Below are 24,311 nucleotides of genomic sequence, written 5' to 3'. Positions count from 1 at the left end.
GTGGGGGGCAGCGCACAGCCCTGACCCCCTGCTCACCAGCAGGGAAGAAGCTGGTGCTGAGCACAGGGCAAAGAGGCCCCTCACCCACCCCATGGCTGGCGCTCCCTGCTGCAGCTGCTCGCAGCTCACATGGGGCTGCCTGGAGCAGACACAGGCAGCCCCGCGTGGGCTGTGACCAGCTGCAGCATGGGGCACAGGAGACAGGGCAGGGGAGGGGCCACTTTCCCTCCCCCATGCTCAGCTTTTCCCTGGGCTCCTTCCCTGCCCGGGGTCCTCCCCTGCCCTTCTTCTCCCTCTTCCCCCTTACCTGAGGTTCCCGTGCTGGGTCAGCTGCATGGTCCCAGGCCAGAAGCCCCTGCTGGGGCTTCCGGCTGGGGGGCATGGGGCTGGGCAGGCCCTGCTGTTGTGGGAGCCTCCCGGGCTTCCCTTGGGTCCTACTGCCCTTGGTTCTTGTCATTTTTGACAGGAAACAAGGGCACATTAATATTAATTTTCTAAATTTTTTAGGGGCTGCATGGGCCAGACAGAATGGCCTCACAGGCCGGATCTGGCCCACGGGCTGTATTTTGCCCACCCTTGATCTACACATACTCCCTGTTGGGAGCAAATCTGCTCTCAATGGGTGTGTCCTAATGATCGCATACGTGTGTCTTGCAGCATATCAAAGCCCTTTGAGATGCTGCAAGAAGCATGTGCAGGAATGAAAAAATGCTTGCTGCACTGCAAATTCGCAGTGCAGGAGCAAAACTAGACCCCAGGATATCCGGGGGTAAAAAAAATACTGCGGGGGGAAAAAACTGGGGGAGGGCAGGATCCTGGACCATGCCCTGAGGCAACCGGAGACTTGGTTCTCCACAGAGATGCTCTGCTAGACAGCCAGAGCATCTCTATGGCTGGCCGTCACCCTAGTGCTGCCTATACAGGGCAGGCAGCATGCCAGCTGCAGGGAGCTGGACCTGGGCTCTGTGCCAGTAAGTAGGGCATGGAGGGGGCTGGAGGAGTGGGGAGAGGACCCCCATTTACTCTGCCTGCTCCCCCACCCCCTGGATCACTGCCCTGCCCAGCCCCATCCCCTGCCTGCCCCCTGAGCCTCCTGATTGCTGCCCTGCCCGACCCCAGCATCTGAACAATGAAAAGAAAAAAAAAAAAGCCTCGCATTCACTGGCAATAGCAGCTGCTGTTGGGGGTCACTGGGGCCTCATGGCAGAGCCCCCCTGCACAGCACAGGGCTCAGATGACAGCCACAGCAGCCCCAGCTGCATGACAGTCCGCAGAGTCATGCAGCACCCTGCTGACCCGCATGATGGGGCAGGGGCAGCACAGGTGCCAGGTGGCTGGGCTTTGCGGGGGGGTGATTGGGGAGTAGGAGCTATGTGAGGGGCTTCTGCTATGTGACCCCAGAGCCCCCACAGCTGCTGCTAATGCCAGTGAGTGCAGGGCTTTTGTGGGGGGGTTTTTAAGTGCTGGGAGGCTGTGGCTGGGTGGGGCAGCCATCAGGGGGTCTAGGGGAGTGGGCAGGGAGTGGGGCCAGGTGGGGCAGCCATTGGGGGCCTGGGGTGGAAGCAGGGGATGGGGATGGGTGTGGCAGGTATCGGGGGGGTCTGGGGGAGTGGGTAGGGGGTGGGGCCAGGTGGGGCAGCCATTGGGGGGCTGGGGTGCAAGCAGGGGATGGGGCTGGGTGTGGCAGGTATTGGGGGGTTTGGGGAGTGGGTAGGGGTGGGGCTGGGTGGGGCAGCCATTGGGGGGTCTGGGAGTGCAAGTGGGGGGGTGGGGCAGGGTGGAGCAGCCATCGGGGGACTGAAGAAGCTGATGGGGGATGGGGCTAGGCAGAGCAGCAATCCAGGGGGCTGGGGGAGCATGCAGGGGTAGGGCATGTGGGCCATGACCCACCCTTCCTGAGCAGGTGGGGGTGGTAGCCCCTGTAGGGGCCATGTGGCCCCTGTTGGGGGGGGATGTAACCCCTGTGAGGGACTGTGGCCCCTATGGGGGGGCTGTAGGCTTGTGGGGAGGAAGTCTGTGAGCTGTGCAGGGGGCTCTGCCCTGCAGGGGGCAGGGGAACCACCCCACCTGAGCAGCCCCCCCATAGTCCCCTCATGATCCATACACCTCACATCCCCCCACACCCCTCCACAACCACCCACATCCCTCCACCCCACTTCCCACACCCCTCCTGTAAACCCCATATCCCCCCAGCACCCACCCTGTGTGCCCAGCTGCCAGACAGGATGCGACCTGATGGCAGGAGCTGTGGCTGCAGGGGCAGCTGTCCCCACATCCTGGTTAGTGAAGGGCTCACAGGGAGCTCTAACTGCTCTATAGTAAGAAGACCAGGGGCAAACAGCAAAACACATAGGTATTTAGAATTAATTTTATTATGATGATACAGACACTGGTAGGCTTCCAAATCACTTTAACACTGTAGATATATCAATAAAACATTGCCCAACTGATTGCTGTCTCTCTGTCTCACTCTCTGTCTCTATAGTGGTCTTTTGTTTTAATTGTGGAGAAATGTGGATTTCGGGGTATTTTACAGAGTGACTTTGGGATTATTTTATCAGGGATTTTTCAGTGTTCAAATAGGGAACACCAGATTTCCTGCTAGGGAGGCAAGTGGCAGGACCCAGGCAGAGGATCCTGCTCAGTGCTGGCACCTTGGACCCCCCTGGAGGTTGCTGATCTCCTGGCCAATTGGGGTGTAACAGGGAACCCTAGCCCTGTCACCAGAAAGCAGGTCTGCCCCTTTAAGGCCAGAACTTTCTGGGCACAGAGTGCTGGTAAGGAAAGGGCTAAATGCCGAACTTGGCCAGCTAGTCAGCTGACCAGAAGGGGAAGGACTATAAAAACTGTGGGCAGAGTGGTAGTAAGGGGGACAGCAGCCGAAGGGGAAGGAGGGCCTCCAAGAGCTCCACAGAGAAGCTGGGTGAGCGGTCCAAAGGCGGGAACTACAGAAGCTGTGGAGAGATGGCAGCTGCACCACAGCAAGGACTGTAGCCAAAGGTAGGGAGCTGAAGAACGAACCCTGCAAAAGTAAGCTGACCTGCTGCTTTGCTTGATTATATTGGTCGGTGGCAGTTATTTTATTTTATTTTTTTTGATTATTGACTAATACCGGGGGCTTGGGTGAGGCTATTAGGGGATGGAGGAGGCCTCATAGGGGACCCACAGCAGTGTGGGGACCCCAGGACCAGAGAGGGCACAGCATTTGGGGGTGCACTGACCCCAGCTCCAGAGAGGGCGCAGCACTTTGCAGGGCTGTGGACAGCCCAGGTGCCAGTGAGGCGCAGAGTAAGACAGGGCTGCAGAGACCCCAAGCATCAGTGAGACACAGTGCGAGACAGGGCCACAGATGAGGCAGGGCCACAGAGAGCCCAAGCACCAGTGAGGCGCAGTGCGAAGCAGGGCCGCAGAGAGCCTGAGGATGACCAGGGGGCCAAATTGTAACAAGGCCTGACACTGGAAAAGGCTAGAGCCTCGGAGTCAAACCCTGTTTGGTGGGTTTTGGATGGAGAGGCCTAGCTAGAGAAAGACAGGGGTCAGGCCTGTGTAGGCGAAAGACCCCAACATACAAAATATAATCTCCTGCTCACAAGAACATCAACAATAATTTCCATCAAGACATGGCAGACAAGTAGAGGGCGGGACCGAAGAACTCCAAAGACTCCAAGGTCGCCCCACGTAAGGTGCGTATTAACAGGGAAGATGGTGCTGGGGAGGGCGACCTGCTACATGGGGCCAGGAGGACATGCTTTGACAGTTCAAAGCAGGCCACCACACTGGGAGCATCTTCCAGGCAATAGCTGCCCAGATGGCTGAGCAGGGGCACACATAGCAGTAGTGCCACACAAAGGCCAACTCTGCAGCCACAGCCCACTGGCAGCTGGCCCAGAGAGGCAGATGCCTCTACTGGCTGTGCAGTCCCCATCCAGGTCTGGGAGGTGCGCATAAGGTCACAGACAGACAGCAGCCCCCACTGCCAGACTGCTGCAGTGGGTAGAGTGTGCAGGGAACTCTCAGGGCTGCTTCAGCACTCCAGCTGGCACAAGGGGTAGTGTTCCCAGGTACCAATTGGCTGGGCCCCAGAAGCTCCTGAGAGTGAATAGCCCTGAGCTGCTTGCCAGGGCAGCTTTTTGTACTGATGGGGCCAGGACAGGGCAGCTTTTTATACTGCTGGGGACAGCACAGGTACTGGCCCCAGGCTCTAGTTCCACCTGGCTGCAGATCTGGGGGGCAGCCAGGCCAGGGTTATTTTGCCCCAAGTGGCACAATTTGCCCCACACCAAAGTATATGTCCAGGCACATGCACTGAGGCAAAAAGCCCTGGCCCAAATTTGCACCGCTTCAATTTGAACTGCTGGAAGTGCACGTGCTTGCATGTGTAGACACACCCAGTGGTAGCAGCCCAGTATAGGGCTTTGACTGCTTTGACCCCCTGCAGCAGCCAGGGGGAGTGCCAAGCTCCCCTAGGGTGCTAGCCTGTGAGCTGGCAGGGAACACAGGGCCAGTTCTGATGTGCTCAGGGCCAGGGGAGCTCAGCAGCAGGTGTCTCTCAGCCCCTGCACATTGGTAGGGGACCTGATGTGCACGGGGCTGGCAGACAGCTGCTGCTGCTGAGCTCTCCCTGCCCCAGGCACATGGGGACAAGCCCTATGCCCAGCAGGGCTTCCTCCTGCAGCTGGGGCTGGTTGGATGAACAGGGAAGCAGAGAGCTCCCCAGTCCTGGTGCTGCTCAGCTCCAAGGTCCTGTGGGGAGCTGGGAGCTGAGCAGCACCAGAACCAGGGGAGTTCTTCATCTCTTGTGCCCCCCTGGTGTTGGGGCTGACCCGTCAGCATCTTTCAGTCGGCATCTACACATGTGCTACTGTCCAATTTGCTTCCAGTCAGCATCTACACATGTGCTACTGTACAGTATCTACTGCAGTTAGTTAGCTACTACCTGTAAATATAGGTAGTAAACTATGCAGAGATTAATTTACCGTGCAGTAAATGTGCACATATGTAGATGGAGATGCTTTACTGTGCAGTAAATTAGTCTACTGCTTAGTAAAGCATCTCATGTAGACATGCCCTCTGACAGCAGTAAGTTATGAAAGCCCTTTCCACCTCCCAGGGATCACGGCCATTTAGGGTTTTTTTTGTTTTGTTTTGTTTTGTTTTGTTTTTTTGGGGGGGGGAAGGGATTGTATCTTGTTCTAATTGCTCAAAATCACAGAGAATAACAGGCTGAAGGTGGTTATTCAAAATTTAATTAGGTGAATGGTAAATATAGCTGCCTGAATTATCAAAATCCTTTCTATAGTTAAAAATTAATTACATAATTTATCTTATTAAATAAAAGATTTAGTGGGATGATTAATTCATGTGGCATCAGAGGCCTTGTTTGCTGGTGCTTTCTTTGCTTCTTGCTCAAATGAGTTTCATTCTGGAGCCTGGCATTTTGATAGGGATGTTTGGAATCGCATCAGTTTAAAAAGATTGGGGGGCTAGCTCTTTTTTTAACCTAAACGACAAATCTTTTGTATTTGTATACTGTTTCTTATACTGCTTTATAATGTATCCCACCAATGTGAAGGCACAGTGCCTTCCAAGCAAAATCTATAGAAAAGTCTTTAGTGGGTATCATGGAGTCTGTAAGTCTTCTGTTCAGGGGTTAAATCAGTGCTCAGGCATTGGGTTTTCTATGTGCTTTGGTTTGTTTTTTGACAGCCCCATGGCCGTGTACTAAAGATAAGTTTAAGATTATTGTTGGCAGTGATATTTTAGCACCCAGACTCTGCTATACACTATAGGGAAGCAAAATATATTGTGGGCCAAATTTCCAAGTCTGGACAAATTGTACTTGGAGATACTATTTTACCGTTCTCCTGATTCCGAGATAGACTGAGGCCTCACGTTTCATTTCAAAGAACAGTCCCCAGAAGTCATTCCCTGCCTGGAGATAACTGGAGTATGAGGTGTAATGGCTATGCTCCAGGCTGCCTGTCAGTCTGAATGGTATGCTGGGATCCAGTGACACGGGTCTGGTTATGGTGGATCTATACAACCTGGCCAGGCTACCATGCCAGGGGATTCTTTAACTACATTTCCATTCTTGTATCCTGGCTGCTTTTTTTTTTTCTGTCAGACTGGTGTAAAGCAGCCAATCTAGTGGCCCAAAGTCACTAATTCAAGATAAAAAAAAAAAAAAAGAAAAGAAAGAAATGGTAGCTGGATGAGGCAAAGTGAGGACAAAGTTGACAATAATAAGGCCATTTGGCATTTGTTGTATGCATTGCAGGGCTTCTTGATGGTTCTGGCAAATACAGATCGTGAAACATTAGATTTTACATCTATTGGGTTTGATGTCAGTTGCATGGATATTTCTTATTCAGTAATATTTATAAGTCATTGATCTGATCTACCTCCATTAGAATTCCATCAGACACTGAATCCAATAAAAACATAATCATATCCTTTTTAAAAAATATAAATTTTGAACAGATCCGAATCACTGTGTATATCTAGAATTTAAACAGGTACTTAAGACCTGGCCCAAGCTCACTGAAGTCAATAGGATTCTCTCCATTCACTTTAATCGGCTGACTGGGACTCATTGTCTAATTTTCCATACAGGCAGGCTAGCCATGGTCACAATAAACTGCTTCATTTTACTGAATTCAAGCTCTTGCTTTTTGCTGATAAACAACTTAGTTTGAAATACCACTGAGGGTGGGAGTACCTGAAAACTGTACAGCTTTAATAAGATAAATGGAAATGGTTAAATATTTGACTGACTAAAAGTATGATAGCATCTTTGTTGTTTAATCTCCTGCCCAGAAATGTATTGAGCTGAATACTGTCGGCAAACGAACAATTCACACAGCCCCTCCTTCCAATCCTTCCCTTCTTTCTGTGATGATGTACATAACTAAGCCACCACTTCCTAGAAATCGTAGGGGATGGCAATGGAAAACAAAATTTAAACCAATGTCTGTTTTTAAGTCTGATTATCTGTAAAGTGCTTTTTATATTTTCCTCTATGTGGACAAAAATAGTGACAGGTCTTTCTGGCAAAGAATTGAACAACAAGAACATTTTTACCAAATGCCCCAATCCCTTTCCTATCCCATAGTGACTGGAGAGCCCAACAGCTGTCTTAGTAAATACTGTCACTCAGGATTTAAATAGTTTTACATTATCTGGAATAGAGTGGTGAATCCAAGCTTTTTCGCTAGTCAAGTGGCAGGTGGGAATTTAAGCTTTTATAATAGGCCCACAGTCTCTGCTCCCACAGGGATTTTCTTTTACTGTCTATTGACTTAACTATAGGCTCCATAATAAAGACTATGAGATGAAAAAAGAGGAAGATACAATATGAAGGTCAGACTAGGGAAGATGGAAAGGAAAAGTAGGTCTCTCCAGCTGCTGCAGCAGCAGCACTGAGTTGAGTTCTGTGTAGCCCTGTTTTTAAGCCTGCAGTGAAGAAGGAAAACATTTTGAGCTGCTAGGTCACTGGCAAGCTCAAGCAAAGCAAAAAAGGCAATGTTAGTTTTAAGGTTTCCAAACAGGTTTTAAAATTCTCCTGTTTTTTAATAACAGATGATTTTCTGCTGTTTAAAACATGTTTAAAACATGTCAGTTTGAATGCTCAGTTCTCATGGGTTCTGACGAGCCCACAACCTTGTTCCTTCCATGTCACCACCTGATTCTTGAATAAGGTAAGCCAGATCCTCAACTGTTGGATCTCTAATGAAATCAAACTGAGAGACACAGATTTACCTCGGATGAGGGTCTGACTCCGTGGGGTGAAAGCGCTCTTTGGGAGCTGTATAAAAAACCCCCAAAAACCGTTACTAGGAAAGTGTAACAGTAACAAATATTAAAGACAATGCAATACTATGTACCCTGCTTTATAATCATTATATGCACAATATATTTCATATGCTTCAGGACAGCCGTACAAAAAGCCCTGCTTGAATATGATGATGCTTAATAAACTTGGGACTAAACAGAAGGAAAAAAAAATGGAATTGCTTCTACTTGGCTAGCCATCTTCTCTACATTAACTGTGACATCAGTTTCCAGGTAAGTGTATATTTACATGTCAAAACTAATACAACTTGATTGCAATAGATCTGTGCTTCCTCTGTGCTCTTGTAACATATAACAGCCAGGTTTTGTCTGTTCTGAAGACAGCTGGGTGATGAACCAGCTTCTTCACAAAGCAAACCTTACAGGCCATGTCTGGAGTGGGAGCACTACAGTGTGCCCTGTGCACAACCCACCCTGAAACAGGTTGAGTGCACTGGGAACAGGTGCAAAATGTGTTTTGTGTTAACAGTTAGGAGAGCAGCAGTAACCCTGTCATGGTTCCACTTCCTTAGTCCTATGCACATTCTTCAACAGACATCACAAGCAAAAGATTTTGCAGATGTTAAGTAACATGTTTTCAGAGGACTCTACAATCTTCTCCCTTCTATTTGCACAAAGACAGTTTAGATTCATATCACTAAACTAATTTTTTGGTTTGAGCGACCAACCAGATGGGCCATAATAGCTGATCAACTATCTTTATATTGTACGCCACTATAACCTTGCTATGAAATTTCTCTGATGTTTACTGTGCCTCTGCAGAGGAACCAACCACTTGCACTACTCTGGTTACAATCACTATTGTGTTCAGGACATGGCAGACATTTCCTTAGCTTGCCACACTCTTTCAGGGCTATGGAGTGCTGGACAATGCACCGGCCACCCTTTCCTTCCCTGCCGAATGATAAGGTTCTGCTAGTGGCATAGGCCTTGGTCTAATACTGCATTTACGTACATGTTAAAAGTTGAGTATATGAGTGGTTCCGTTACATTCAAATAAACATGCAGGTTGGAATTTTCCAAAGGAACTTTAGGAAGGTAAGGCCAAACCCCAGGGCAATTTTTTAACCCCATGGTTTAAAAAAAAATAATTTAGTACCCTATTTTTCTTTGATTAAAATCTTCTTTCTTTATATTGGACTCAATGCAGAAAAGTTTTGTTGTATTAGTTTCCTTGTATTTAAGAAACTTGCAAGATGTTGCATTTCTTTTGCTATGAACAAGAAAGACAGAAGAGTAATACTATGGTAGCACCATGCACATCACAGTATTGTGGAAAATGAGAAAATTCAGTGTCAGAGTTGAGGAGTAAATTACTGGTTCTCTAAGAGCAAGTTATTATTTTGTGGTTGACAACCTACAGCATTTTTACTTAATACAAATAAAATATCAGTGTGTAGTTTTGCCAGGACTTCTGTAGCATCTTTAAAATCAGATGATATAGTATACTGGCTGAAAAGGTGTATTGAAAACCACCTGAGTCGTATGCAATTGGTCAGATGTCAGAAGTTTGAAATGAAGGGACTCCTTTACAGGCCAGCAGAATTATTATCTACGTTTACTGATATACTGTATGCTTTACTGTGAAGTGCTTTGCACTGACATATAGCATGAAGATAAGGTATGTGTGTCAGCCTCATATCTTGTATCAGAGAATGATTTAACCAATGATTTAAAACAACATGCTATACGTATGAGGGATATCAGAATTTGATATAAACAAAGCTGGTAACTTGGGAAGTGATAATACTTGCAACGTGGGTTTAAAATAACATATTTTGACATCAGGAAATACAGCGGAAGTACTGAGTAAGAAATGTTTGTTTAATGTGTTATAAGGAATATTGTTAATGTCATTCTGACCCTCAGTATTCACATGTGGCCAGTCCTCCCTCAGATAAAATACTTTGTGAAGATGTTTGACGTTTTGCATGGATAAGGACTATTTTAAGACTGCATGCTTTACTTTGGGAATCTTTTGACAGTTAACCTCAATTAACAGTTGGGAGAATATTTTTTAACAAAGGCAGAAACTATACTTTCCCTTAATTTTGTTTTCTGGAATGGCTGAACTTGTTTACTGTAACTTTCCAAAATAATTCAGCTTCAGGCAGCCACCTAGCATAGAAAAAAATCACCCTATGCATTTTAAGCTTGGCATGGTGTTGAGCTACTGAAAAAAACTGAGACTTAAACTTAGCTTAGACTGAAAGGCATGAGGCAACTTCAAATACAGGTGGGATTATGAGAACCAAAAACTGCTGTTGTCCCAGTCTCACAATACAAGGTAAAGAGGCCATTCCATGAAATTAACCTGGTGCAAATGCAAACCAGTTAAATGGAAATTTTTTCACGTAGTTGCTGCCAGAGGAAGTCAGTGAGGCCCAGAATTTAGCAAGATTAAAAAAGGGATTGTACTTTTATACTGATAACAGGACATCCAGAGTTGACATAATTATTGCTAACACATTTTGGAAGGGATATTAAATCTCACACTCTAGCACTTAGAAAGTCTCACTAACTGTAAAAACCAGTCAGACCCAGTGTTAGGGACAGATGACCCAATATCTCTGTCCCGCAGGGTTCTTACCCCTTCCTCTGAAGCATTTCCTGCTGGCCACAGTTGGAGCAAAAAAACTGTATTAGATGGACTGTGGGTGTGATTCAGTCTGACCATTCCTGTGTTATGTCCCTAAGAGCTTCAACTAATTTTAATTTGTTCATGTCACATACCAGGAATGGCCTTTTTTGTTGTCTTCCTTGGCAATAGAAACACTGGCTCAATTTGTCAAAAGCAAGTCATGCCCGACCAAACTGATTTCCATCTATGACAAGTTGATGGATTCTGTGGATTGGAAGAAAACAGTAGATGTGATATACATAGGCGACACATGGCGGGGCACAGAGGGGCACATGGCCCCTACCCCCCCGAGATTGACCCTCACTGGCCAGGGAGTGGGGGCACTGAGAGAAGCACCAGCCAGTGCCCCCTAAGATTGCCACCGGCCAGGGAGGGGGGCACCAAAAGAAGCACTGGCGGCACTTCCGATTGGTTGCTGGTGCCCCCCCCCCGACTCAGGGGGCACCAGTCGTCTATGGTGATATAGTTTGACATGAGTAAGACTTTTGAGACAATCTCTCATAGTAGTGTTGGTTAGACTAACATGTAGCAGAGACTATTATTGAAAGATATTTGTGCCTTAATTGGGAGACTGAACTAGAGAACTTCCTCAGGTCACTTCCAGCCCTAGTTTTCTATGATTCTATGACATTCTCATAAGGAAGCTAAGGATGTGCAGTCTAAATGAAAGTAGTATAAGGTGTAATAGTATAAGTAGTATAAGGGCTCATAACTGGGTGAAAAGCTGTTCTCCAAAAATAGTCATCAGTGGCTCAGTGTCTAATTGGGAGGAGGTATCAGGTAGGGTTCCTCAAAGGTCTGTCCTGGATTTGGTACAATTCAATATATTCATTAATGGCTTAGAGGATGGAATTGATTTTACACCTAGTAAATTTGTGGATGACACCAAACTGAGATTCAAACTAACTTTGATAAATTGTGGAAAAAAGGTCTAATATAAATTGAATTAAGTTCAGTAAGGAAAGATGAAAAGTATTACATGTAGGAAGGAACAATCTAATGCACAAATGCTAAATGGGGAATGATTGGATAAGTTGCAAGCTGGCTTATATTAACAGTGTAATATTGTAGTAAAAGCACCCTAATAGCATACTGGTACATATTAACCAGAGTATTATATGCAGGTCATGGAAAGTGATTCTTCTACTTCATTAATCAGCAATCAGGTCTCACCTAGACCACTGTATACAGTCTTGGCATACGCTGTTCAAAAAGGCTTGTTATAAAGGGGGTACCAATTCATTTTTTTCTGTGTTTCCATAGAAGACCAGACAATTAATAAATTTAAATTGCAAAAAGGGAGATTTAATTAGCCATCAGGGAAGACATTCCAACCATGAGGGCATTTACAGAATCTCATAGATTCATAGATTGTAGAGTCAGAAGGGAGCATGAAGGATCATCATGCCCGACCCCCTGCCCTAGGCAGGAAAGAGGACTGAGGTCAGATGACCCCAGCCAGGTGCCTATCTAGCCTCCTCTTGAAGACCTCCAAGTTAGGTGATAGTACCACCTCTCTTGGCAGCCTGTTCCAGATTCTGGCCACCCTTACTGTGAAAAATTTCTTCAAGATGTCTAACCTGGATCTACTCTCCACTAGTTTGTACCCATTATTCCTAGTTACTTCTAGGAGTGCCCTGGTAAATAGTGCATCTCCAATTCCCTGTTGTTTTCCCTTGATAAGCTTATAGGTGGCTACTAGGTCTCCCCTCAGACATCTCTTGTGAAGGCTGAAGAGATCCAGATCCCTCAACCTCCCCTTGTAGGGTCTTGCATGGAGGCCACTAATCCATATGAGTGGCCCTCCTCTGGACCCTCTCCAGATTCTCCGTGTCCCTCTTGAAGTGCAGCACCCAGAACTGGACACAGTACTCCAACTGCGGCCTGACCAATGCCGCATAGAGGAGGAGCATCACCTCCCTCAATCTGTTGGTCATGCATCTGCTAATGCACGATAAGGTGTGATTGGCTTTGTTGATGGCTTCATTACGCTGCCAGCTTATGTTCATCTTGGAGTTGACTATAACTCCAAGATTCCTTTCAGCTGCTGAGCTGCTGAGGAGGTCATGCCCTAACCTATAAGCGTACTGGGGATTCCTTCTCCTTCGGTGGAGTACCTTGCATTTGTCTTTGATCTCCATCACTGGAAGTTTTTACATGCAGGTTAGACAAATGTTTGTCTGGGATGGTTTAGGTAAAGATAGTTGGACTTGATTACATCCTAAGGTCCCTATTTTTCTTTGACTCAATGGATGAAATCCTGCCCCCATTAGAATCTCTTCTTGACTTCAATGAAATCAGGAATCAGGTTCTCATCTCCTGTGTTAGAAACCTTTAATTCACATTAATTGTGTTGCCCATATTTTCTTGTGTATGTGAGTTATTTGTGTATGAGGACCTGTGTCATTTAAGGACTTATTTGAGATCTATACTTTTGGGGCACTCCGGCAAGACTTTAATTTTCTACAAGGAGAGGAAATTGATTTATGAAGGAAGGGAGCAGTAAACAAGTAAAGGTGGCATTATCCTGTTTAAGCAAAAGTGCCCTATTTCTTCAATATACTGGCTGTTCAATTATTCAGATAACTCTGTTTTAGGCCTGAAAGCTGTATGGTAATATGATGTAATGGAAGGAATTCTCCAACCCCAGGAAGTCACCAATATAAGTAGTATATCCAAGAAGGGAGATTAATACCTGCGCTAGCAGAGGCTTAAGTTTAAATTGCATTCCTAGTATACTCAATAGATCGCATGATGCTTCTCAAGAGTGCTCCCTCCATGCAGAAGCATAACTGGTTGCTTGAGCATCGAGGGTGGCATCAGCATATGTGGTAAAATCATTGGCTGGGCCGGCAGCACAGTTACTGCTGTTTTTGCCCGATCTCCCTCTCCACACTCAAAAGTTGATGCCAGGGGCTGATGCCCTGGTCATCCAGGTATGCTACTATCTCCATGCTTCTGACTTCCCTTTCAGCCTTCTCCAGGATGCCCTCTGCATTGGGAGATGCTAGGAGTTTAGTTTTTTGACCCATTTGGCATCTATGTCCATCTACTGAGGAATCAGTCCTTGGGTCAAACATGAGGAAGAAACCTAATGTTTGCCCTACAATCCATTTGTATTAGCCTAGCTACATAAAGGGGACCTAGTGCAGTTATCTATTAAGCCTGGATTCTTTATGAGATGATGGTGTTTGGCTTCAGAATACAAAACAATTTTTATAACCTAATACCTTAAAGAGCATGGTGATTTCCAGGAAGGGTATTTGGGATCCAGCTCATCTAACCAGGAAGTGCTATATCCCAAAATGGATGTAATATGGCAGCCTCAAAGTGGCAAAAACATGTGCTGATAAAAGTGCCTGAGATGGTGAGCACCTCCAAGCTCTCCTCTGTGACAGGTAACACATTTTATGGTGAATAAGTCAACACAGTGTATAAGTCAACCCCATATTTCTATACAAAAAAAATAGGATTTTTGTAGATCTGGTGTATAAGTTGACCCCGCCTGACCATGGCTGGGAAAAGGCGATGGGGATGGTGTGTGTGGTGCTGGAAGCCCGGGTGGGTTTGTGGGAGAGGCAGCATGCTGGAGGGCTCCAGAGAAATTGGATTGGGCCCCTGGGAGCTCAGGCAGCACATGGCCCACTGGCATTCTGGCCAGCCCTGGGGTGCACCACCACTGTGGAGGGAAGGACAAGCCTCCCTCACCCCACTGCAGCTCAGGGGCTGCCCAGCCTGGAAGTAGCTGGCCACCTGGCTGTGGGGGGCGGGGAGGCTCCACCAAAGGCAGAATCGGGCCCCGCGCTGCTTCTGCCTTCAGCAGGCTCCTGTGGCTGGCAGGATGCCTGATGCCATCTGGGAAGGGGCTGGCTTGCCCCATGAGCAGCATGTGGTGTCCGGCAGGGATGGGGGGAAACCAGCATTGCCTGATACCCCTAGTCTCCCCTCCCCCCCGACCAACACCCTGCATTGCTGGTGGATGTGCCAGGCATCCTGCTGGCTGCAGGAGCCTGCTGAAGGCAAAAGTGGGGAGAAGCCTGATTCTGCTCTTGGCAGAGCCTGCCTGCCCCCCCCACATGGTTGGTGGGTGAGCTGCAGGGCATGCAGGGTCCTTCTTTGCACTGCACCCTACAGGCCCAGCCAAGTAGGCTGCCAGCTGGCCATATGCTGCCTGAGTTCCCAGGGGCCTGATCCAACTTCTCTGAAGCCCATCAGCTCTCTGCTTCCCCATGTGGCAGCGTGCTGGCATGGGGTCCAGGCAGCGTTGCTCATAGGGAATGGTGTGTGAGTCAAGGTGGAAGTTTAAAGGTAAATATTTTGGTTTCAAACATTGATTTATACACCATGCAATATGGTACATTATACCTTTTTCAGGTTGGAGCCTGCACAGAGAACACTGCAGTGTTCCCATGCTCAGCCCTATTGATGGGCTAGACATGGTCTGTAAGACAAATGGGCAGCTGAGAAAACAAGAGGATGGTTCATGGATGTAAAGGAAATTGTTCTCCCTAGGAAAGTAAGGTAAAGACAAACAGTTCAGTGGAATAAAACCCTTCTGAGAGCTGTGTATATGGGCTCTGATCCTGAGAGGTGTTGAGTGAAAACAGGAACATTATTCAGTAAAAAGAAAATCAGCATATTTTCACTCCAGATAAGCCCTGCTTTCAGACAGACAGATAGTCTGTGAAATTTGGACCACTTTTTATGAATGTGAGGAAAATAGAAAAACCTCAAAGACAAATTATTAGAGGTGCTCTTCTTCACAATATATTGTCTTCCTAAAATAAGTTAGCATTAGTGCATTGTAAGTAGAGCAACAAACATGTATCATTTATGAAATATTATCTGTACCGTCTTTATTTTCTGTAGCTATCAAACCTGAAATTAATTTGTTTACCCCTATACATATTTATATATGCTTAGGCTCACACTTGTCTTTTGGCTTTTGTCACGTCTGACCTTTTAAGCAAATATGTGTGTTGGCCAAATTATCTCCAGCTGTCAAGAAAGGTTATAAACTAAATGGAAAGACATTAGGATTAACTGTAATGAGGCAAATGGTTTAAGAGGAAATGCTTAGCATTTAAATCACATTCTTTATATCTAGCTTCAGAAATATTATGTTGGATCTGTACAATCTTGTTAAACAGAGGCTAACTGCAAGGATCTAACCTGGGACAAAGGGACACCTTACATTATTTTCCCTCAATCTGTACTTTTTAAGACTTTATTTTAAAGACAATTTTTATTGTACTATGCCTGGGAAATACAGGTAAAACAAAAAAAGTTGGAGAGATGCCAGAATGTAAGAATATAATTCTGATGAAATTCATTGTAGGGAAGTTCTGTTAAGGAGAAAAAGAAGAAATTCAGCAATGAAAGATGAATCATATGGGAGAATGCATATAGCATGATTACCACATTTCCTCCTTAACCTTTAAAAATGGTGAATAAATCCTTTATTGGGAATGACTGGGATAGGAAATAAGCACAGACCACCCACTCACTTAATGGTAGTATGCATGACACAGCATGCAAAGCAGAAGCACGGGTCTAATTTCAGGCGTCAGTTTGTAGCTTGTATACAAATGACCTGCAGTTAAGAATATTAATTCATTACATAACTGGTATAAATATAATGCAGGCAGTTGCATAAAATTGGTTTCTTTTGTTTTAAAGAAAATTGGTGTAGCCTCACCTCCTGTAGCTGTGCAAATACTTATGAAGAACACACAATTTTACACCTCCAAATTGTGAAGTGCACCAAATCCTTCTCACAGAAAACTCACTGGGTAGTAACCTTGCGTCCTGGTTCTTCTCACTTACTCTGCTATAAGTCAATAATTTTTCATGTGTAATTTCCTATCCCATCTTTAAAAGTCCATCATGTAGAACCAAACTGACCCTCCTTTAGTAAGTCCCGCTACTCAGAACTTTCATTAAAGTTGCTGGAAGGGGCATACAAACCAGGTCAAACATTCTTGCTAGGTCATTTCTCTTGCTTAGACACAATTGCCATTTTTTTCAGTGTTTTATTATAAAGGTGGCCTGACCTAGCTCTGAGGGGAGGCAGGGCACAAGAGTAGGATTCAAGTGCTCTGCATTCTATTTCTCTTTGACACTGATTCATTGGATGACCCTGAGCAAGTCAGTTTTCAAAAGCGGCTTTGAAAAGGCTTAGAACTTAAAAATAGCTTCTATTTGAAAATATTTTACCTGTTTGTTACACTGAAATTCAGTTGTTCATAGCTAAGAAAACCTTAAAATAAACATGCAAAAACATAAAACTTCTTCATCTCTGTGTTTTTCCTTTTATTTTATTAAACCTATTTAGCAACTACTTCCTGGCCTTGCAGTGGCAGGGCATGTATTCTTGCCCCAGTGAGTCACCAGTGGCAAGTTAGGGCTTTTGATGTTTTGGGAATAATGCCTGGTGGTTATGGGACAGGGTTCTTCATAAAGTTTGTAAGAATAGGTTAGATCAGGGATGCTTAACCTGCAGCCCATGGGCCAGATGTGGCCCATAGAGCCTTGGAGTCTGGGCCATGGGGCTCCCCACAAGTTGGGAAATTTGACAACAGGGAGGGGTGTGAGTATTAATAGAAGCTGTTGCAGCAGGTTGGAGGTGGGCCACAATCCTCCCCTTGGCATAGCCAGATCAGGGCTGGGCCAAGCCCCCTTTCCTCACTTGACTGGATCAGGGCCAGGCTGTCCCCTCTTCTCCCTGTAGGGTGGGCCATGTCCACTCCCTTTGTGTGGCTGGTTCAAGGCTGGGTCATTCCACCTTCTATTCCTGCAGGGCCACGCCATGCCCCATTCTCTCAGCGCAGCTAGGTAGGAGCTGGGCCATGCCCCCTTCCTCCCAAGCAGTCAGACCACATCCCTTCTCCCTGTGGGCCTTGATCAGGACTAGGCCATGTCCCCTCTCCTCCACTGGAGTGGGTTGGGACCTAGCCAAGTCCCCTTTCTCCACACAGCTGGATTGGGGCTAGGCTGCCTCTCTTTACCCCCCTCCCCCCCGATGGTCGAATAGGGCCCCACCACTCATGCCCACTCATGCCAGATTGGGTCCATTGGCAGGATTTGGCGTGGGGGAGGGACCAAGCACTATCCAAGCACAAAAAAGGTTGAGCACAACTGGGTTGGACAAACACCTGTTTAGGATGGTTTAGATGGGACTGATGCTGCTTTGAACTGAGGGTTGGAATAGATGACCTTCTGAGGTCCCTTCCAGCCCTATTTTTTTTATGGTTCTGTGTGTACTTGGCAGCACAGTCACTTTTATTAGCTTTCAGCTATAATTAGGTTCCATTTTCTTTGTGTGAACCTTTCATACAACAACAAGGAAGAGAGAAAGATATTTTAGAAGGGATAAACAGGATTGTAAAATCACAAACATTAAATAATTAGAAAACGTTAGGACAGGTGTAACTCCTGAAACTGCTTTTTACTAATTTGTGTTTGAATGGGCTTCAAGTTGATGTCCTCTCTGTAATGATGGGTGGTGTTCTTTGTGGTTATCTGATTTAAGACTCATTAAGCACAAAAAAAAAGCATGCAAAACTAATAGAAACTTTTGAAATATAAGGAAAACAGAATTTTACTTCACCTAGGTGTAGATTCATGGGAATATTGCTTGGGAGGTCTATTGGCAGAGAAATAGCTGTACTAGCAAAGCTTCTCTACTGAAGACTTGTTAAAAAATTGGAAATTGAGTGTAGGGGTGGTTTTACCTGTATTTGCTTGGCCTAAAAGAGTGTAGACTAGTAGAGATAGCTGAGAGTTGGATTTGCCATTAAGTGGAAAGTTCCAAAATTCTTAAACTGTACCATTTTTGTAATTAAAAGCAGACTATTAAAAATCTTTGACATATGGTAATATATATAATCAAAATATTTAAACATGAAAATGAGTTTGCGAGTCAAAGTTTTGAGACTCCTACTTCAGGCATGACCTCAAGAACTTCTAGGCTCCTGGCTCATTAGTGGTAGGGTCCTACCAGAAACCCTAGCCTCACAGCTAAACCAGACGCCTTGCAGTTTAGAAGTCAGGACTTGCATGTTCTTAGCTCCATAGCAGTTTTTCTCTATAGCCCTGAGGTTCCTGGCACAAACAAATGTTTTTAGGATTACTAGGCTCCTTGCCAGTCCATGGGTAATTGTGGGGATCCTAGGGCTTCTGGTATTGCTGTGGTCCTTGCTCTTGCACCTGCCAAGGACTGGCTCTCCAAGAGCCTGCTAGGTGAGCTGGAAGAAAACAAAGCAGGGATCTGACAGACCTTTACCTGTGTTTCACTGGAGATTTGCAAAATTAATACCTATCTGCAATGCATTCCAGTTTGGATGAATTGGCGTTTTACGATGAAAAACGGTTTCCTCAGAAAATTCTTGACTAGCTGTGGTGGTTAGCTGTACTAACAAATTAGCACCATTCGTTGGCTGCTACAACAACCTCGATGAATGCTTTGAGTATTATTTCACTGTGTGGCTGTTTTTAACCAGGCTAGGCTAAGTGGAGAGGAACTAACTTGCATATTGCTGACTTAAATCTGCAATGAAGATATAACCACAAAAGTGATACTGAGGGATAGAAAGTCTCAATGGAAAGGTTTTCTGCTAGCCTGCTTTCCTCAGGTGTTAGACAGCTTCAAAAGCATCCAGCTCTGCAAAGCCTTCTCTGACCCATGCCCAGAGGGAAAAGCCCAATCAAATAATTTTTCAACATACTGGAAACCCTCACTATTTGCGGGTTCGGCATTCACAGTTTCAAATATTCATGAATCCTGAACCTGCTTCTTAAATTCACTTAAAGGAGATCCTCAGGAGCGCCATGCTCCCACCGCTGCCACCGCACTCCCGCTGTTGCCAGAGCAGCCATGGCCGCCCAGCTGCTGGAGGCACTGAGTTCATGAACGCAGCCGGCATTCATGAATGCAGTGCCTTATTCACGGATTTTGCCAATTGTGGGGGATATGAGAAAGTATCTCCCGCGAATAGTGAGGGTCACCTGTACTGCATTTACTGCTATGATTTTGGGTTCACAGCATAAAAGTCTTTTCATGGTTTAGTAGCAATTGTGACAATTCCTCTGAATGCAAACTAGTCAAGGTCAGTAAACTGTCCATACAGAAATGAAAAATACTTCAAAATACATTACTGAAAGAGAAGAAAATCAAATGGACTTGCACTATATGCTCCAGGGCCCTAGTCCTGCTCCATTTGCACTCTTGTAGGAGTATGATAGACTGAAAATGCTGTAAATATCAAGAGCAGATACACAATGTTTTACTCAGCAGGGACTCAAATGCTCAGTAATGGAATCTACAGATGGTTTCAGTTTCTCCAAGCAACTTTCCTTCCTTTCCCTCTAAAGAACTAGGCTAAAAGAATATTATGACATACTGTACTGCTATAAGATACCTCCAATTCTTGCAATACCGTTCTTGACAGTTATAGTGTTTGAAGCATAAAATACTATTGTGTATCTGATAGGAACACATAATTTCATATAATATGAAAAGTGAAATTGGCTGTGCTTAAGAACCTACACAGACATCCAGGATAGACAGGTTCCTGCAAGAGGGTGCAGCTTGAGGGCTGCAATAGCATCTATGATTGAGTGTACCCAAGTGTGGATTTTGGCCAGTGCATTCACATAGTTCAAAAATGCACTGACTATAACCCTTCCCTCTTCTCTGGTTACACAGCTGTCCCTTTTTTGGTTAGGGGCAGATGCACAGGCTGTGGCATTCCTGTGACTGTCTATTCCACAGAGCATTTTTGCTGTATTATGGGTTTCCTGGGGTCCTTCTCATGCCCAGAGTTTGTATAATGACTGCTGATCTTGCTGAGAATGCAATAACACTGTTTGGAAAGCCCCATACTTCCCCAGTCCTTGAAAGGACTGTACCAAATGGCTGTATTGCACCATGAATCATCCCTGGGAATTTTCTGCCGCACAAACAACACTGGGACAAAGAAGGGACTTTTCCTCTTTCTAAATGCAATGTATTATAAAAGAACAGAATTATGTTAACTTCGTAGGAACTGCCACATAATTATGAGTTAAATTCATTTGCTTTGGATACAATCTAAAGGGGGGAAAACTTACTGATATGAAGGAAGCTGCTATAGCTGTAGTGTCTGAGGAGAAAGGGAAGTATCTTCCTTGTTAAATGTTAATGATTTAAGCTCTGAACCTAGCTAAACAGAACTGAATCTTATCTTATAAAAACTTCATGTCTAGAATTACAATAACTCAACCCTCAAACAACATACTGGAGAACTGTCTGGCAGCCATTTCCTCTTAATCATTATTTACCAAATGCTTATCAGTACCAGTTACCAGAAAGCAACGAACCAAGGGAAAGGGTGTTATTTCTTTTAAAGCTGCATAAAAAAAGTAGAGCATGATGATAGACACCTGATAAAACTGTGCTATGTTGGTGATAAGATTCAGATACATATCATCAGTTTAGGGTTAGCTGATCAAAAACAAAATTGATGAACCATCTTGTCATTGGAATTTTGGGATGGTCAAAACTGAAACATTTTGCAGAGAAAGCTGCATTTCAATAAAAATACCCTAGAAGCTTTGCAGCAGGACCCACCTTGGAGATGGCCTCACAGTGGGGAATGAAAAATTAACAGGGTCAGGGATTTAATATCAGTCCACCTGGTAGAGGTATCTGGAGGGTATTTCAAATCTGAAGAGAACTAAATTTTGAAATATGAAATGGACTTCTCTGTTTTTTCACAGCTTCAGTATACTGTACTACAGGAATATTCAAGAAGCAAAGTTTTTTTGTGATATCTTTTATTGGACCAATTGTGTAGTTGGGAGTGATGTTAGACAAACTTTTATGAACACATCTCAGAGTACTTTGAAGGATGCGTCTAGCCTATTTCCTGGACTATAACTACCATAACAACACTCTCACCTCTCACAGGAATATTGTAGTCATCCCCAAACAAAGTAACATAGGCTAGGGAATTCAAATTATAATTAAACTTAAAAAATCATTGAAGGTAGCACATCAGTCAATAATCATGTGCTTTTTGGAATTGGCTAAGGAATAGAATTTCCCATGGGAAATTTTGTGATTTCAAATTTGACTGTCCTGAATCTAGACAAAAATTGAAATCTTAGCATTTTTTTCTAAATCAAAACTTTCTTTTCAATCTTATGAAATGGTTTGTTTCAATAAATTTGAAATGTTCCATTGAACCTGTGTTGTTCTGACTTAGAAACATCTGGGCTTTTATTTTATACTCAAGTATAGCCTAATCTGTGGAATGCTAGGCTAAAGCTCATGAGGTTACGTTCCTGGCTCAAGCATGGTTTTGCTAGGTGACCTGGGGTACAATAGTTGAACTCTGCCTTAGTTTCCCCATCTGCGAAATGCTACTAACCTCTTTATAAAATGCTGAAAGACATAATTGTGAAAAGTGCTATGAGAGTTGTATATCATCACCATCATTATCATTACAATATAATATGTATTATAATTTGATAGCATTATTGTTAATGCTACTACTACTGAAGAATTTTGTTATTTTGGTCCCAATTATATTGCTTTTTAAAGACATATTATATTACTTAAAAATCCCTTTTGATATCACTTGGGAGTAGAGTTATCTATGTGACCTAATTGTGTGCTTCCATATTTCTGCATGCTTAGATTCTTTCTAATTCAACCGCAGCCCTGAATTTTTAAGGTTTATAATGCTTGGTCTGGAGACAACTATAACATCCTTGTAATGTGATTTAGTTTAAATTATTAACATGAACTCTTAGTGGTAACTCCATTTTCATGTCATTTTTGTCTGGAAATATATACTGAGTGAAAGAGCAGTAGAGCAGCATCTGTGTGTGTACATGTGCAAAATATAGACAGATTTAAGCGCACACACCTGCATTACACACACACACAAAATAAACATTAACTACACTGTTACATTCAAACTTCAAATAATTATAAGAACAGAATCCCAATAGTTATATTTGAAATTCCAACTTGTGTAATGAGCAACTATAATGCTATATGTTCAAGTTGCATGTAGGGATTATTTGCCCTGGAGCCTCTGTTTCTGCCCCTTCTCCCTGCAACCTCTGCTTATTATGGCAATGATGCTTCAACCCTTTATATTCTAAACTCTGTAGAAAAACCCTTAATCTCCATAGAGCTGATAAGCACTGTAGCTGGAGTTCATAGCAAAATCTATTACTAAGATGGCCTGTGCATATGTATTTTATTGTGTCTTTTCAGATAACATCTCAGAATTGGATGTCTTCTGGTTCTGGGTTAAGCATATGATTCACCATTTATGTGTACCTACAGAATAACCTTCACTTTGGCAAAAATCTACAAGATTTTGAAGGGCATTAAATTCCAAGGGTGGAGAGCAGTTCATTAAGATGTCAAAAGCTGGTATGTCTATGAGGAATTGGACAAATTTAAAAGGCCAGTTTTGGCTCACTACCAGCAAAACCCCTTTAAATAGTGGGATATATAAGGCTCTGGAGTATTCTTCGGGAAGTAGTACAAACTTGAGTATTTGGAACTTTGACAGCTTGGCAAAACGTTGCCAATGTCATGCAGGGAACCATCTTTCATTAGCAGGGAGGAGACCATGACCTAAGAAGTCTCTTCAATCTCTGTCATCTTAACTCTCCCCCTCTTCCTGCTACACAAACAAAAAGGATTTTCTTTTCTTTTCTTTTCTTTTCTTTTCTTTTCTTTTCAGCAAGGCTGGAAATATGAGAACATGTTCTTTCCTGATACGTCCATTACTTCTTTAATCTGATCTCAGTCAGAAATTCTGAAGAATAGCTTTTTTAGCGATTTATAATGAATCAAAAGCAGAAATGCAAGGAAATGTAGGAGGGAAAGAAATTACCAAACTTGTTTTAAATAAATCTCAGTAAGGGTTCAGATTCAATTCAGGGGCTGAATAGAGATCCTGGTGGTGAATTTTTTTATCCTAACTGCTTTACCCATCCCAGTCATCACATGGCTTTCTAAGTGGTTATTGGATAAAACAGCATATTGTGCTCCATTAAATTGACCAAAATTAGCAGAAATATCAGCTCTGGCTATTTGGGCACAGAGGTTTCTTTAATTCATTAAGGATGCTTTGACAGATTACTGGTGTGCTTTTGGTTGAATGGTTCCTTATTGTAATAATTCACTGTAGATAGCAGGCTAGAAGTGAGAAGGGAACTCAGGGGAACAAGGATTACCTGTTGTCTCAGGAGAAATTACTCTTGAATATAAGCATCATGAATTAATTTTTGTCACTGGGGAAGTTTTTATTTCATTGCATATTGTTTTCCCTTCTCTCTCTCATTTTCTTTCTTATGGTAAACTGATTCTTGTTTTCGCCACAGTGAGTAAGGTAAAGAGTAGGGCATTCAGCTGTGAACATTGGAAACTCAGATTACAATGTCGGTGGATGAATACATTAAGCCTGAATCTACCCAGATACATAACTGTGTGGCTATAACCCCCGTCAGAGTGATGAGACTCTTGCTGTGTATTGGGAGTTGGCTGAAACATCTATTTTTCACACTGCAAACTTTTGTAGTAAAACTCAATCAATTGGCAATTTCACACTTGATCTCCCTACTGCACTATAAGGAAGCTTGAAAATAAAAATGCTAAACTGTGTATAACTTTGGTCATATTTTTAGTGTCTATTTTGTGATATTATATTGCAGTTTTGAAAGTATTTTTTTCAAAATGTGCTTTCATATTTGCTTGTTTGCTGATGAAAATCTATGTCAGATCACATAATAGAAAACCAATAATTTCCTCCCA

General features: G+C 44.1%; 1 long non-coding RNA gene across 2 annotated transcripts in view; it reads left to right on the top strand.

Annotated features, from left to right (window-relative positions):
- The first annotated feature begins 2,723 nt into the window (after positions 1-2,723).
- Positions 2,724-24,311, top strand: part of LOC106737872 (uncharacterized) — a 63,453-nt gene continuing 41,865 nt past the window's right edge. The window contains exons 1-2 of one of the 2 annotated variants that reach the window (XR_002088159.2): positions 2,724-3,683; positions 7,930-8,064. This is a non-coding gene — a long non-coding RNA (uncharacterized LOC106737872). The remainder of the gene's footprint in view (positions 3,684-7,929; positions 8,065-24,311) is intronic. The other variant, XR_009461644.1, reaches the window with a different exon arrangement.

This window comes from Alligator mississippiensis, chromosome 4 (genome assembly GCF_030867095.1).
Source record: "Alligator mississippiensis isolate rAllMis1 chromosome 4, rAllMis1, whole genome shotgun sequence".
Classification (NCBI taxonomy): domain Eukaryota; kingdom Metazoa; phylum Chordata; order Crocodylia; family Alligatoridae; genus Alligator; species Alligator mississippiensis.
Note: the sequence above shows the minus strand (reverse complement) of the source record. Positions and strands in the feature narration are given on the sequence as shown.